Source organism: Nipponia nippon, unplaced genomic scaffold, assembly GCF_047370975.1.
Source record: "Nipponia nippon isolate SJK-2023a ecotype South Korea unplaced genomic scaffold, ASM4737097v1 scaffold_11, whole genome shotgun sequence".
In the NCBI taxonomy this organism is placed as follows: Eukaryota; Metazoa; Chordata; class Aves; order Pelecaniformes; family Threskiornithidae; genus Nipponia; species Nipponia nippon.
The window spans coordinates 29,740,625-29,753,795 of NW_028262302.1; the positions used below are offsets into that span (position 1 = coordinate 29,740,625).

The window sequence follows — 13,171 nt, forward strand, 5'->3', positions numbered from 1 at the left end:
CCACACTGCACTGGTCTGGTCCCATCTCGAGTACTGTGTGCAGTTTTGGGCGCCTCAATATAAGAAGGACATCAAACTATTGGAGTGTCTCCAGAGGAGGGCGACCAAGACAGTGAAAGGCCTCGAGGGTAAGACTTATGAGGAGTGGCTGAGGTCACTTGATCTGTTCAGTTTGGAGAAGAGAAGGCTGAGGGGTGCCCTCATTGCAGTCTACACATTCCTCAAGGGGGGCAGCGGACACGAGGAAATGGGATAAGGCTGCGTTGGGGGAAGTTCAGATTGGACATTAGGAAAAGGTTCTTCACTGAGAGGGTGATCAGTCACTGGAACAGGCTCCCCAGGGAAGTTGTCCTGGCATCAAGCCATGTCAGAGTTCAAGGACCATCTGGACGACACTCTTAGTCATATGGTTTAGTTTTAGGTAGTCCTGCAAGGAGCAGGGAGTTCGACTTGATGATCCTTATGGGTCCCTTCCAACTTGAGATAGTCTGTGATTGTATGGTTACACTATGCTTGAATGTTGCCTTGAGAGGTTTTAGGTCCCATTTCTGAGACAGTACTCCTCCACCTCCTCTTTCTGGTGGTTCTGATCCATTCAGAACAGGCTCACCTGTTTATAGCATCTGCTCATCTCTGGTGTGTCCTCAAAGCCCACCCTCACATGAGCAGCTCTACTACGAGGTGATGTCCTTGGTAATGACCGCCCACACAGCAACCTTGCCTTGGTTGCAGCCACCCTACTCTTCTGCTATGGCCAGGATTGGTCAGCTGATGATCTTTAATGACTGTTCTTTGGAAAGGCAAACGCAAAGAAGCATTGCCTTCCTCTTGTACTACAGTAATACTGTACAAATTAATAAACATAAGACTGGACATGTAGGGAATTCATGGCAACCAGATTTCATTGCAAGCATACAGACAGGTTGACTAAATCATGAAAGCAGATAATAGATACAGGGCCAAGTGACAGAGTAACAGCTGATTAATGGGCAAAGAAGTGCTCCTATACCCTGCTGAGCCTACAAGCAGGATGGGTGCTAAAGGGAGAGGAAAGCTGTTTCTCTGATGGTAACCAATGAGCAAGGATGGAAAAAAACCTGTTTGGGAGATCCCAGCAGTCTTCCCCAACAGCAGGAGATAAAACTCAGCCTGAAAACTCCACAATCTACCTTCATTTCCAAACCCATGCAAAGGGGGAATCCTCAAAGAGTGTTTAAGCACATTGTGGAGTGATGTGGAGCAGCTGGAGCCAAGCTGAGGACATGGCCACACACTCAGCAAGGTCTGGAATGTGCATGTTCATGGTGTTTCTCTTCTGAACGAACCCAAAGAAGAGTTTATCTACTCCCCAACAAAGCAAGAGTTCCCCAACAAGCCAGAATTCCCATCCTTCTTCTCTGCTCTGGAGGTCTGAGCTTTGAGATGGACGTGAGTCACCTACAGAGAAATGACCAGAGGAGTCTGTTTCCCGTGTTACTTCTGGAAATAGGTGTTTGGATTTGATGATGTGAGCCTGCTGCAGCTTCCTAGGAAGGTTTGCAGAACAGAGGCAAGGTTGGGACTGATCTTCCCACAGTGTTGGTACCTGCTGGTACCCCTTTGGAGTCATCCCTTGAAGAGTGTTTGTACAATGCAGAGCTGAGTAGCCAGACCTGAGCTCATTGTCAATTAGCTGGTGCCTGGGGAATTTCTACCATGTTGAGGTGGCATTTTGTTTGTGTCACGTAGCCTTGCTGAGAAACAATGAATATTAGTCTGGGAGGAATGCCATGGTAACCTAGCAGTGTTGCTTCCAATATCTGAGCTAACTGAGCAGAGACAGCTTGAATATCCCTCCACAATTCTACCTAGCATCTTACAGACATATTCTTTGTGGTCTTGTGCAGTGAAAGAAGATGCTGAGGCTCCAAGCAAAAGCATCTCTCTCTGTCCTTCCTTGCCAGACTTTATGCTTAAGATTTTTCCTCTTTAGCTTCTTGTTCTCATGGGATTGTATTAGCAAAAAGGCTGGAATTTATATCAGGCTCTGCAGGCAGCTATTTGATCTTCACTGCCTCTTTTTGTTTCATCTTCAGCTATACAGAGTGCTGGCCTGGGCGTTATGATTCTGTGTAATTCTGGAGCCTTTCTGTATGTAGTTTTCCTGAGTCCTTCGTGGCATGGCTAATGCTCCTGTAATGTGGAAAAAGTGGAGCAGGCAATATCCTTCTGTTTAAATATCATGAGGTAGTCCTAGTTGCTTAGGAAAATCCATGATGTTTTCTAATCTATCTGTTTCTATGGATTTTCTACGTATTGGAAAGGTAGCGGTATCCAGAGAAACTTTATGGGTTTCTGCTGATATTGGTGGTTCCTTAACGTTAGTTCTATCTCTTAATGTCTACTTTGTGAAGGCTTTTTCTTCTAGTGGGGTGTGGAGGAGACAGAAAAGGTGGATGTGCTCTCCTCCACCAGGTAGTTAACTGGTTCTTTTCTAGAGATGGTTATCTGAGATTCTGATCAAAATAATTGAAAACCTGTTGTATCTCAAAACAAGGAATGATTGGTTGTCCAGCTGAGAACAACGTAGGCCAGGCTGTACCCAAGACCCCAGTAGCCAGGGAAGAGAAAGTCAGTATCTGGTGAGTACCAGAGCCATAAGTGCACCTGCAACCTGTGCTCATGATGGCAGATGAGATGAACTTATGTGACAGTCAATAGCTGCCATCCTCAGCTGCCCAGAGGTTTATTGTGGTCAACTACATTAGGGCAGTTCATATGCAGCTGACCTGCATCCTTGCTTTGTAATTTGGAAAGCTGTAGTTGACAATAAGAGATTTCCTTGCTGGAATGTTGTGGTCACTAACCATTTCTTATGTGTCCTTTCAATCCCAGGACACTTCCCCTCTCAAGTGCTGTATTACAACAGACTCACCTGCTGGTTCATTCTCCCGTATTGACACATTTTCTAACAGCCCATGGCATGACTGACGGTTGAACCCTTTGTTGCCTTATTTGTTGTGAAAGGTTACTAACTTGAGTGAAATGCATTTAGAAAGTAAGACATTTGGCCTGGGGTTTAACCTTTAGATTGCTGGGAGAAGGGAAATTCGACTTTAGACATTGAACATGCCCACGAAGCTGTCAAGGAGAGAGCTCTGTGTACGCCTGGGTTGGAGGTGGAGGCTCCCCGCTGTCAGCGGGGGCTGAGGCAAAGGGCAGGCTTTGCTACAAGTGATTCAAATGTCTTTGCAATTGCAGATGCGGTGGAAGTGCTGCATATTCGCTCAGGGCTTTTTACACCTTGTATTTGCATGTGTAGTTTATCTGGAGACTTGCGTTTCAGTCCCCTTTGAATGATTGCCTCTGTCAGCAGCTTGTGTTTTGTGGCTTAGGTGAGATTGAAGGTTTGCTTTTTTGATATTTCCCCCTGCTCCTATTTTGGCCATTGCCTGTTTGAGAGATGCACGCTGTTGGGAGCAGAACGAGAGAAGTGTCAGCAGAACAATTTACAGGCAGTCAAAGTCAGGGTTTTTGAAACAAATGTGCCATTGAACTGAAACATTGCATAGCCAAAGCACAAAGTGCTTTTTCCGAGGTCTGCCATGGGGGAACTGCTGAAGACGGCAGAAATTCCCCTATGGGACAGCACATGTGAGCAGCTTAGCTGTATGCATTCATTGTAGGGTGGCCAGAAGGGAATGACCAGAACCTCCCCTTTGGCTGAGTTACTGCCTTGGTGATGTGACCATGGCAGTGACACTCTGGGGCGCTGGGAGCCCCTGTGTGCCTGCTGGCTCATCAGCAAGGACTGAATTTGGGGAGAAGTGGAAATCCCTGTGCACACCCATCACTGACCTCTCCTACACCCTTTCAGTTCCCTTCCAGTTTAAAAATCCCATCACTTTTTTCAAAGGTACAGAAAACCCAATCTGCAAATATATTCTAGGTCTCCCACAACCCAGTGATTCTCAGGGTGTTTGAATGCCTCTCCAGATAGAGCATAGCTGATGCCTCTCCACCCATGTGGAAAGGGCAGGGTAGCCAGATCCTCCCCTTACCACCCTCCTGGTCTGCAAACCTGCAATAAAATGTTTAAGTACTCCCTCATTTTCCTGCAGTGGCTCCTCTGTGTGTGAGAAGGAGTGGCCTTCTTCTCTAGAGAGTGATGCTGAACTTAGTGTAGAGGAGAGATGCACCTTAGATGCTAGGAAACCCCAAATCTAGTGGGAAAAGGGATTGAAATGTCTGACTCGACCATGTATGGAGATGTGCAGTTTCCATTTCTGGAAGTCTTGATGAAGAAGCTGAACAAACATCTTGCAGGACCGCCATTGATTACAGGGAAGGGGTTTCTCCAAGTCCTTTCCAGCACTGTTTCCCTATGGTGCCATACTCTATTACACTGACTAATGTCTGGAAGGGGTGAGTAGAGGGCTGAAGGCAGCACTTCTAACCTGTGCTGACTCCTTTAGGGAGAAACAGAGAAGAGAAAGAACTCTGCAGGGAGCTACAAAACATCCTGTAACCCCCAGGTCCCAGAGAACAACAGGTTTTCCCTGTGCTCTTCTGCAAAAGAGGTGCAGTCTTGCTGGATTATCCCAGATGCTACCAGAGTGAAGCAATGCATATTTTCTTTTTTCCAATGCTGATAAGAATGCTGGCCCTGGACTAAGACTGCTTTTAACTTTCCTGCTCTCCTATGTATTTTGTGTAGTTTTGTTGCATTATCTGAGGGCAATGTAGAGGTTATAACATCTTAAAAACATTTGCCATTTTTTGTTACTTTCCACCTTTTAATTTCTTTCTTGGGTAATAGTATTTAATGGCAAAGGCTTTCTTTCCTTGGAGGACACTATGTATTTAGAACAATCCAAAATATTCTTTTTTTTGCACCTGTCTTTAAATACACTCAGGCCAAGTGATCTTTGCTGCAATAACATGCTGACTCCACAGTAGAGTCTTACTCTAAGTGTGAGAGTAAGCAAATTCATTGGCACTTGCTTTTCTTGCATCTTGTTGAGTGGAACTAGGAGATTTTCATGATAACATCACCACAAAAACAAAGGAAAAAAAATCCTTTGAAAAGAACTGGCTTGATCAGCATGTTCTTTCTTTCCCCTATGATGAAAGAGAAATTGCTATTTTGGAGACATGGAACATATCATTTTTACAAAGGAAGTCTGCTTCAGGTCTTTGCTGAGTGTTAGAAGGTGTCTAGAAATGCTGTGGGTATGGATTAAAATATGAACTAACGGCCCTTCTAAGGGTCATGTTCCCATCATCTGAGGATGTTGTGCAGAAACATCCAGAATGACCAGAACCTGTGCATAAGGTGCACACCAGGGTGGAGAGGGGGAGCCAGGGGGACCAAAGGAGAGACGTGGGGACAGAAAATGACCTTGGTCTAGGATTGCTCCTAAAAGCTGCCACTCACCATCTAGCCAGCTGTTGAGGAGCTGCAAAATGCACCATGGAAAAGAAGTGTGGAGGAAGCAGAGTTCATTCATGGCTTTGTTGTGGCAGAAGTAGGGGAGTTTTCCATCACCCAGTTGAACCAGTTTTTTCCCAGTTGAAAAGGACGTGCACTAGAGTAAGAGGTTGCATGTTTGTCCTGTGCTGACTGCTGCTCTTTGGCCATGGCTGCAAATGTCTTCTAGCTTTTGGGAAAACAGTGGAAAGAGAAGAGGGAACTGCCAGTGCCATTGTCATGGTCAGCGGTCATTTCCGGTCCCATTGCATACACATTAAAGATGGTGTGGGCAAAGCAGGGGAGAAAGGGTGATTTAAGTCAAACTTGTGGAAGTTGCAACTCCCATCATATGTTATACACTGAGACCAATTTTTGATCGTGTGAGCTCCCAAACATCTTCTGCAGCTCTTCAAGCTGAAAGAAACTGCCAGTCAGGGTCCTGAGGGACAGGAAGCAATATCTTCGTCAGATATCTGATATGTGAGAAAGGCATTGCAGCTCCGTTTATGAGCATACTTGAAATGACTTGTGTATATGCAATAGGACTGTCAGAACAGTAGGGAGAAATTCTCAGTATAATTTGGATTCATTCAATTTCTCATTAAATTATCATAGGCATTCCAGTGATAAGAAGCAGGAGACGAGGTGGGAGTTGCAAGCTTAGGCATGGGAGAGACTTTGTGTGCTAAGTAAGGATGAGAACAGCATACGGACACTGCAACATTTAAAAACAAAAACAAAGACTCAAGTCAAAGGGGTGACTTATTTTTTTCTTTAGGAGGTGACTGTTGCATTTCTCCATCTCTAGCTGGACACGAACTTGGGTATCAGAAAAATACAGATTGTTACCCAGCTATCTATGAGGTCTCAGGCTGTGTCATACATTTACCTATAATGATTCCTGGTGGCTTATTAAGAAATATTATTTGGTCTCTTTACGTACACACCTGGGAGTAAGAACGTAGCACTCATTTTTGGGACCTTATAGTCATGTCTGTTTTTCCTGACCCTGTCCTGGATTTCTTGCTTTCTCATGTCTTTTATTTTTTCCCTCCTGAGTGACTGTAATTTTGGTTATGGCATTCTTTTTTTGTACATTGATTGTAAAGAAAATCTCCCTGAAATGTGCAGGAAAACTATATATGTTTCCAGAGACAGAACTGTAATTTAGGAAAGTATCTTGCATCCTTGGGGAACAGGAGAAATGCAGATAGTCTTTGTTCTTGTGAATAAGGAGGAACCTGTGCACGATTACACTGTAAATACTTCTCCCTTGCAGTTTGGAGATAATCCAGCTTTCATTTAAAACCAGAACAAAACAAAAAAACCCCAAATCCTGGAACCTCCTGACTACAGAAGCATTGGGTCTGTTTATACGTTGGCTCTTCCTCTTCTTAACCGCTCATGGTACAGATCTGTATTAGTTTTCTGCCCTGAGTCGTGTAGCCACATGCTTTGACTAACTGGACGTAAATCTGAACTGTGTCTGGATCTTTTTGCTTTTCTTTAATGACCTAAGACTTTGCTAATTGAGAAAGGCACCGCAGAAAGCCCTGCAAGGTAGGGTGGCAATCCTCCCTTTGGGAGGGCTGCTTCTCCATCCAGGGCTCTGCTCCATCCTCTCCTTGGGCGGGTCTCGGGTAGGAGGAGAGGAGAAATTACTGTCACGTTGATTAATTTTGTTCCATAGATTGGGAGTTATTAGGAAAGACTGGGACTTCAGAAACAGGTTATTTCCTCTAGAAATCCTTTACTGAAGAAGGTCTGCATGACACTACAAGCATGATGCACAAATTACAATACTAACGCCAATCTGCAGCAATAAAGCAGTGCTGTTCAGTGTGGGATGACCGATTCAGGGTGTACATGGGGCAGGCTGGGAGCCCCATCTCCATTCCCTGCACCTGAGCTCTACAAAATCCCTAGCTTGGGTTGGTTTGTCATGATCACTTGATATCTCAGTACTGCCAGTTGTGGATCCAGATGTCTCTGTATGCCTGTGGTGATGTGTCCCTGCTCTCTCCTTTATACTAGTGCCTGGGCTGTAGTCCTATTGTAGGACTGGTATGTATTTCTGTCTGCTACAGCTGATGGTGTGAGACTTGGCTGCTCTGCATCTTGCAGAGTCAAGTGGTGAGAGCATGAAGACAGCAAAAATAATTCAGCATCACCAGCAGCCTCCCTGAGGTGGTTGTGTGTCTCTGATCTGCCAGGCTCTCCATCTCCTCCCAGCTCCATCTCAGGGGTGGTGAGATAGTGGCAGAGTCAGCCTCTCCCTGGGCATGCTCGCTTGCTTCATGTGCACAGGTGCGTGGCCTCTTGTCTGCAGCAAGATTCTCCTACGGTCGCAGCTAGTGAAAATGTACCTGGGTTTGGCCCTGGAGCCAGAGCTGGCAGGGTTGTATTGTTCAGTCCTGGAGGAGCTGAGATTCCCTAAAATATTGTGAAATAATAAAGCTATCTTAAATAGAAATTAAAAGCCTAGAGCCTAAAAATCATCAACTGGAAATACATAAAGGGAAAAAAGGTTGAAAAATAAAAAAACATTCCTCATGCATCTTTGTTTTAAATTGCTTTGACTTGGCGGGAGGGGTAAAACCCCAAAGCCATCAATAATCTTTTAAATTTGATCTCAGCATGGAATACTTCTACAGATGTTTTTATGGGGCCAAACTATTTTCTGGTAAGAGGATTAGTTAGAACCAGCTCTGGGGCATGGATACTTGGTTTTCTCTGTCTTTTTTCTTGAGTGGGAAAAAAAAGAGTTGGAAATGGTCAATCTGTTGTGTTCCAAATGGTGGAGGCTGAATTGTCTTCCCATGACATGAGGAGAAGAACTGCAGGAGATGCTGTAAATAGTGATGCACTTGGAAGAAATGGAACTCTATGGAATTTAGGAAGCCTGGGAAAAATATAGGTGCCTTGCCCCTGCAATGCAAAAAAGGAGAACAGCACCCAATTCTTCTGCATCCACCCGGCTTCCTTCCTTCCCCTCTGCTGCGATGGGGAGCCTGCCCTGCAGGCTGCGGTCCTAAGCACAGTTTTTGTGCTTGCTTCCTACATATTTCTGCTATATCAGTGCTGACTTGATCAATACTGCACTGAACCTATGATTCCCTGCAATGTGCCATCATCTAGTGAGTAAAGGCAATGACGGCTCAGAAAAAAATGCCAGGCAAGGCAGGCTTTTCAAACAAAGCTGGTGTGCTCATGTAGCGAGTATTAGACATTGCTTCCTAGAAGTACTCAAAGGGCAAAATCCCGAAGACTTCCTTTCATAAAATTCTGGCAATCTTATATTTGTATATGCAATTCAGGTATTACAGAGCTATTTGTTCCAGTCCCTTTATTTCGGTTATTTCATGGTATTAGGGAATTTATTTGGTACTATACTGGTGTAGATATGATACGGTGTTAAGGGTATTTATTTTCCCATCTCCTGATCTAGAGCTGAGGATGATTTGTTCAACAGTGAATCTCAAAGTAAGCGGGGAGGACAGGGAAGAAAGTAATTTTCTGCCTGTCTGTGGCTTCCTAGGATTATGACCCAAACCTGAAGGTGGAGTTCAGCTAAGGATTTGCAGAATGATGTTTTCTCTCTGAAGTTCTTCTTCTGTCATGATGGTCTGGACACAGCCTGCTCAGCAGAGGGTATCAAGAGGAGCAGAACAGGACCCACTTGACTGACCATCCAGGATGAAGTGCAGGTTGGAGATGAAATGACTGGGCTCAGCAGGTGAGAAGGAGGGTGCAGGCAAAGAGGTGTTATACAGGAGGGTGGAAAGATGCTGCCTGTACCCCTTCAGGGTATAAACTCTGTGAATTTGGGAGCAGTGGTCAATAGGGAATAAGTGGCTGTGGCAAGCGGTGATGGATTTGGAGTTGGGCAAGACTGGAGGGGTTGCCTGGGGGAAAGCTGCCTGTCGCTCCAAGCTGCTGGTGCTCATTTAGTATGTGATGAAGTGGATGGGTATTGAGGAAAAACTCTGAGCTAAGAGGAGTAGCTCACAAGCTGAGGTTTGCTTATGCACAGGGAAAATTACATTGTTTTGGCAAAACCACCACTTGCCTTTTTGTAGGCAAATTTATTCAATTTTAAGAATGACCAATTGCATTTTGCTTAAACCTCTTCCCAATCAACAGAAGCTGAATAAAACGTTTGGGTTAAGCTAATATGAGATTATCCCTATGGAATCTTGCACTGGCCTAGCAAAGCTGGTTTAAAAAATATCCCTTAAATTAAAGCACCAGCACTTAATAATTTGAGAAGCTCTGGATGACAGAATGTGGAGGCATTAGGCACTTAGATTCATGGTGATGGACTTGTGGGACCCTGGGCAGAGTGCGGTAGGGACAGATGAAATCGTTATGAAAGACATCTCCCTCTTGTCTAAATGTGTACCTAATAAAGTGTGAGTACATACAGTGAATTTCAGCAGTTAGTAGTGATGCTTTGAGTCTAATTTCCATCTCTTTCACCTTGAAAGATTGAAAACGCCAAATAAAATCTATGCTTTTGATTAATGGTATTTTTAGATGCATTTTTTGGTAATTGAAATGGTTTTTAAGAAACAATTTGAGAAAGTAAACCCAGTATTGGGAGTTTATTATTCTCAACCTCAAGCAATGTCTTGACTTAATGGTTATGTCCAGTAAATTCTAAGCAAAGTTTCCAATTAATAATGATGTCCAAATTCCCATATTACCCTGCTACAGAGGGTGTAGTAATATATGGGCAAATTACTTCAATTCTTCCCAGTTCCCATTAGCATATTAAACTACAAATATAATATTCTCATATTTCAAACATTCTGAAGTTTTTACCATATAGCATTGGAATTCTTTTCCATGATGTCTGCAAAAAAGGGAACTCATCTGCATAACACTATATTGGGTTTAAAGAGAGCTGAATCTGCTATTAAGAAATGAATATTTTACAGTCTGCATTAGGAAAAGACAGCTTTAACTGAGCAGGATATAGTTCATTAAAAAAAAAAAAAAAGTCTTCTCTTCCAAAACTGGCTGATCTGATCTACATTTCTTTGTTAATAAGGAAAAAAAAAATAGATTTTTTTGATGCTAATAGGCAGAAATAATTAGTTTCAAGACATTATTGTGGAGAAAAGAAAGCTGTAGTGTTGTTCCTCAAAAATTCCCAGTGTTACATTGTCTTGATAAGAAATGTTGAAAACATGTTCTGAACATGTCTGCTCAGAATTTATCATGTAAGGAAGCAGAACAGAGTCTAATAAAAAATGGGTGCAGTGGCCAAGACCAAAGATTCATCCCCATCTCCAACAGTGACCATAAATGAGTGCCCAGGGAAGGACACAAGAAATGAACCCGAATGAGTGCCCAGGGGAGGACATACAAATTGAACCTGAATATCTAAATTACTATTTTCTCACCAAAGCTCTTCCTGTCTCCAACTCTTTTGAGTTCAAAGACTTTCTACACCAGATGTGGCTTCTGTATATGCAGAAATCCTTGATGAATCTCTTTTTGTGAACTCTATGTAAGACTAAAGAAGACTCTGTACGAGGTCATTTTTCTCCTTTCATACAGGAATGGAAAAATGCAGAGAAATAACTGTGACTCTCTGGTAGTTCCTACTGCAGTAGTGAGATGAGGGCTGCCCTTTTCCCAGATATGGATATAAAGGAAATGTAGGGTGCAGAAGGAGAGTGGAGCCCTGTGCCTTGTAACCTGGAGCCTACGCAATCCTTTGCCTAGAAAGGAAAGGGGACGGGAACAGAGTGAGGCCAAAATGGGGCAGTGGCTCTGTAGCTATGCAAGTCTGCTGGCCACCTCTCCTGAGAGAAATATCACAGGCAAGGACCTAAAAAAAGGGGTAAGAATAGCAAAATCATTCTCATCATGACAAAAGGATTACAGAGGGATTTGTGTTTTAATCCATTTCTTAGTAATCCTCCCCAAAAACACTAAGAAAAGTATTAATAAATAATAATAATTGGAAAAGTAAGCTCTGAGCTAGCAAAACGTCCAAGTGAGCAAAGTATTTTTTCTTCTTTTCCAGGATAGCCACATTGACAAAAGACTGGTGGGACGTCAAAGAGATCTAAACACTCTGGGACAGCTGGGGGCATGTGAGGCTGAAGAGTTAGCTGAAGCAAAACTTTAACAATCTGTAGGATTTAAGGATTTTACTGTTTCTTTAATAGGACCAAATTGTTCGTGTAGATGCTGCAGTGAAAGTCTCTGCTCAGTGTGGTTACAAAAAAAAAAAAAAAGGAAGATAGCAGGGTAAGAAAGGGCTGTGAGAGAGACCTTCAGGGCCAATCTCACAAAATATTTGAAATCAATGATGTAGCTTGGATGGCAGCCCTATGTGGTATTTGTTAAAAAGATATTGCAGAACTAGAAACGGTTGAGAAGAGCAAGACAAATGATAAAGGCTGAGGTAAGCAAACCTCTTCTCTGAAGAACATCTGAAAGCACCTTTGTTCTCGGAGGGGACATAAGGTGTGAGTGTGTCTGTAAAGGCTAGTCTAAGGGGCACAGTTTGAAAACACAAGTATCCATCCCTTGTGTCTGCGCACAAGAAGGGGAGGAAATTCAATGAAACTGAAAGGCAAGAAATGCTGAGTGGAAAAAAAAAAAACTCTTTTATGCAGTTTATACTGAGCCTGTGGAACCACCAAATGATGTGACTAAAGCCAGAATCAGCATTACTAAATGCATGCTTTGCTGGATAATTAAAATAGCTGGAGTTCTTATAATTAAAGGGTGAGGGGGAATCCCCTTTCATGGCATTTAAACCAATTTCCTTCTTCTAGGATTAGCATGAAACTTATTGTCAGTAGCAATTTTTTTCACCTTTCTATTAGTGGTGTTTCATGTAACTCCCTTTAAAAGTCTCATCTGGTAGTAAGTGCTAGAAATAAGTCATTTGGCTGTGTTCCAGTCTGGGAATTTCTGTGCTCCTGACTGCAAATTATTCTTGGTCAGGATAATTGAACCAGATCCTCAGTGGATGTAAATTATCCCTGGTCTGTTGGAATTGCTATTGCATGGTTTGTGCAGATCCAGCGTTTATGGTATTGTGCATGGTGGTGTTGAACATGCCACAAGTACGTTGGGTATCTGCTCCTCTGGATATTTCATAGGATTATTAAGTTAAATAGGTTAGCAGGAGGATTTGTAAAATGCTAATTTAATTGTACTTTAACTGCTTTGATTAATTGTGCCTAGCTTCAGGAGCAAAGCACGCTCCTCTGGCTGGTGCAGCAGAAATGAAGGCTGAGGGAGATACGTGACAATGTAACCACATAGCTTGATGTCTACTTCTTGCTTACTAATTTTATTAAACTCTGTAGATTCTCTTTGTTGGCAGGTTTTCTCTCTTCTTTCCCCAACTAGAGAAATCAAAAAACCCTGAAAAATTTTTACTGATAAACAGAATTTACTGTTTAAAAAAGAAGGAATTTTTATATATCACGAATTATTTTTTAGAGCCATTTCTCTTAATCATATTGTGGTGCTAACAAGTCGCTTATTGAAACATCTTTGTATGAGCCAGACATGAAGACAAGTTATTACTGCACTGTGCAAAGACAAATAGTTGATCAAATTAAGTATTATAAAAATGCATATGAAAAAGTGTAGCATACTTTTATTAGCTCACTTTGATGAAATGCATGACTTCTAGTATTTTTCTAAAATGTTCGCAGCTGATACCTTGGACACAGATTTTAATTC

General features: G+C 42.8%; 1 long non-coding RNA gene across 1 annotated transcript in view; it reads left to right on the top strand.

Moving 5' to 3' along the window:
- The window catches only part of LOC148056946 (uncharacterized), an 84,295-nt gene extending 71,500 nt beyond the window's left edge, over positions 1-12,795 (top strand). The window contains exons 4-5 of the long non-coding RNA XR_015702207.1: positions 8,991-9,188; positions 11,490-12,795. This is a non-coding gene — a long non-coding RNA (uncharacterized LOC148056946). The remainder of the gene's footprint in view (positions 1-8,990; positions 9,189-11,489) is intronic.
- The last annotated feature ends 376 nt before the right edge of the window (positions 12,796-13,171 follow it).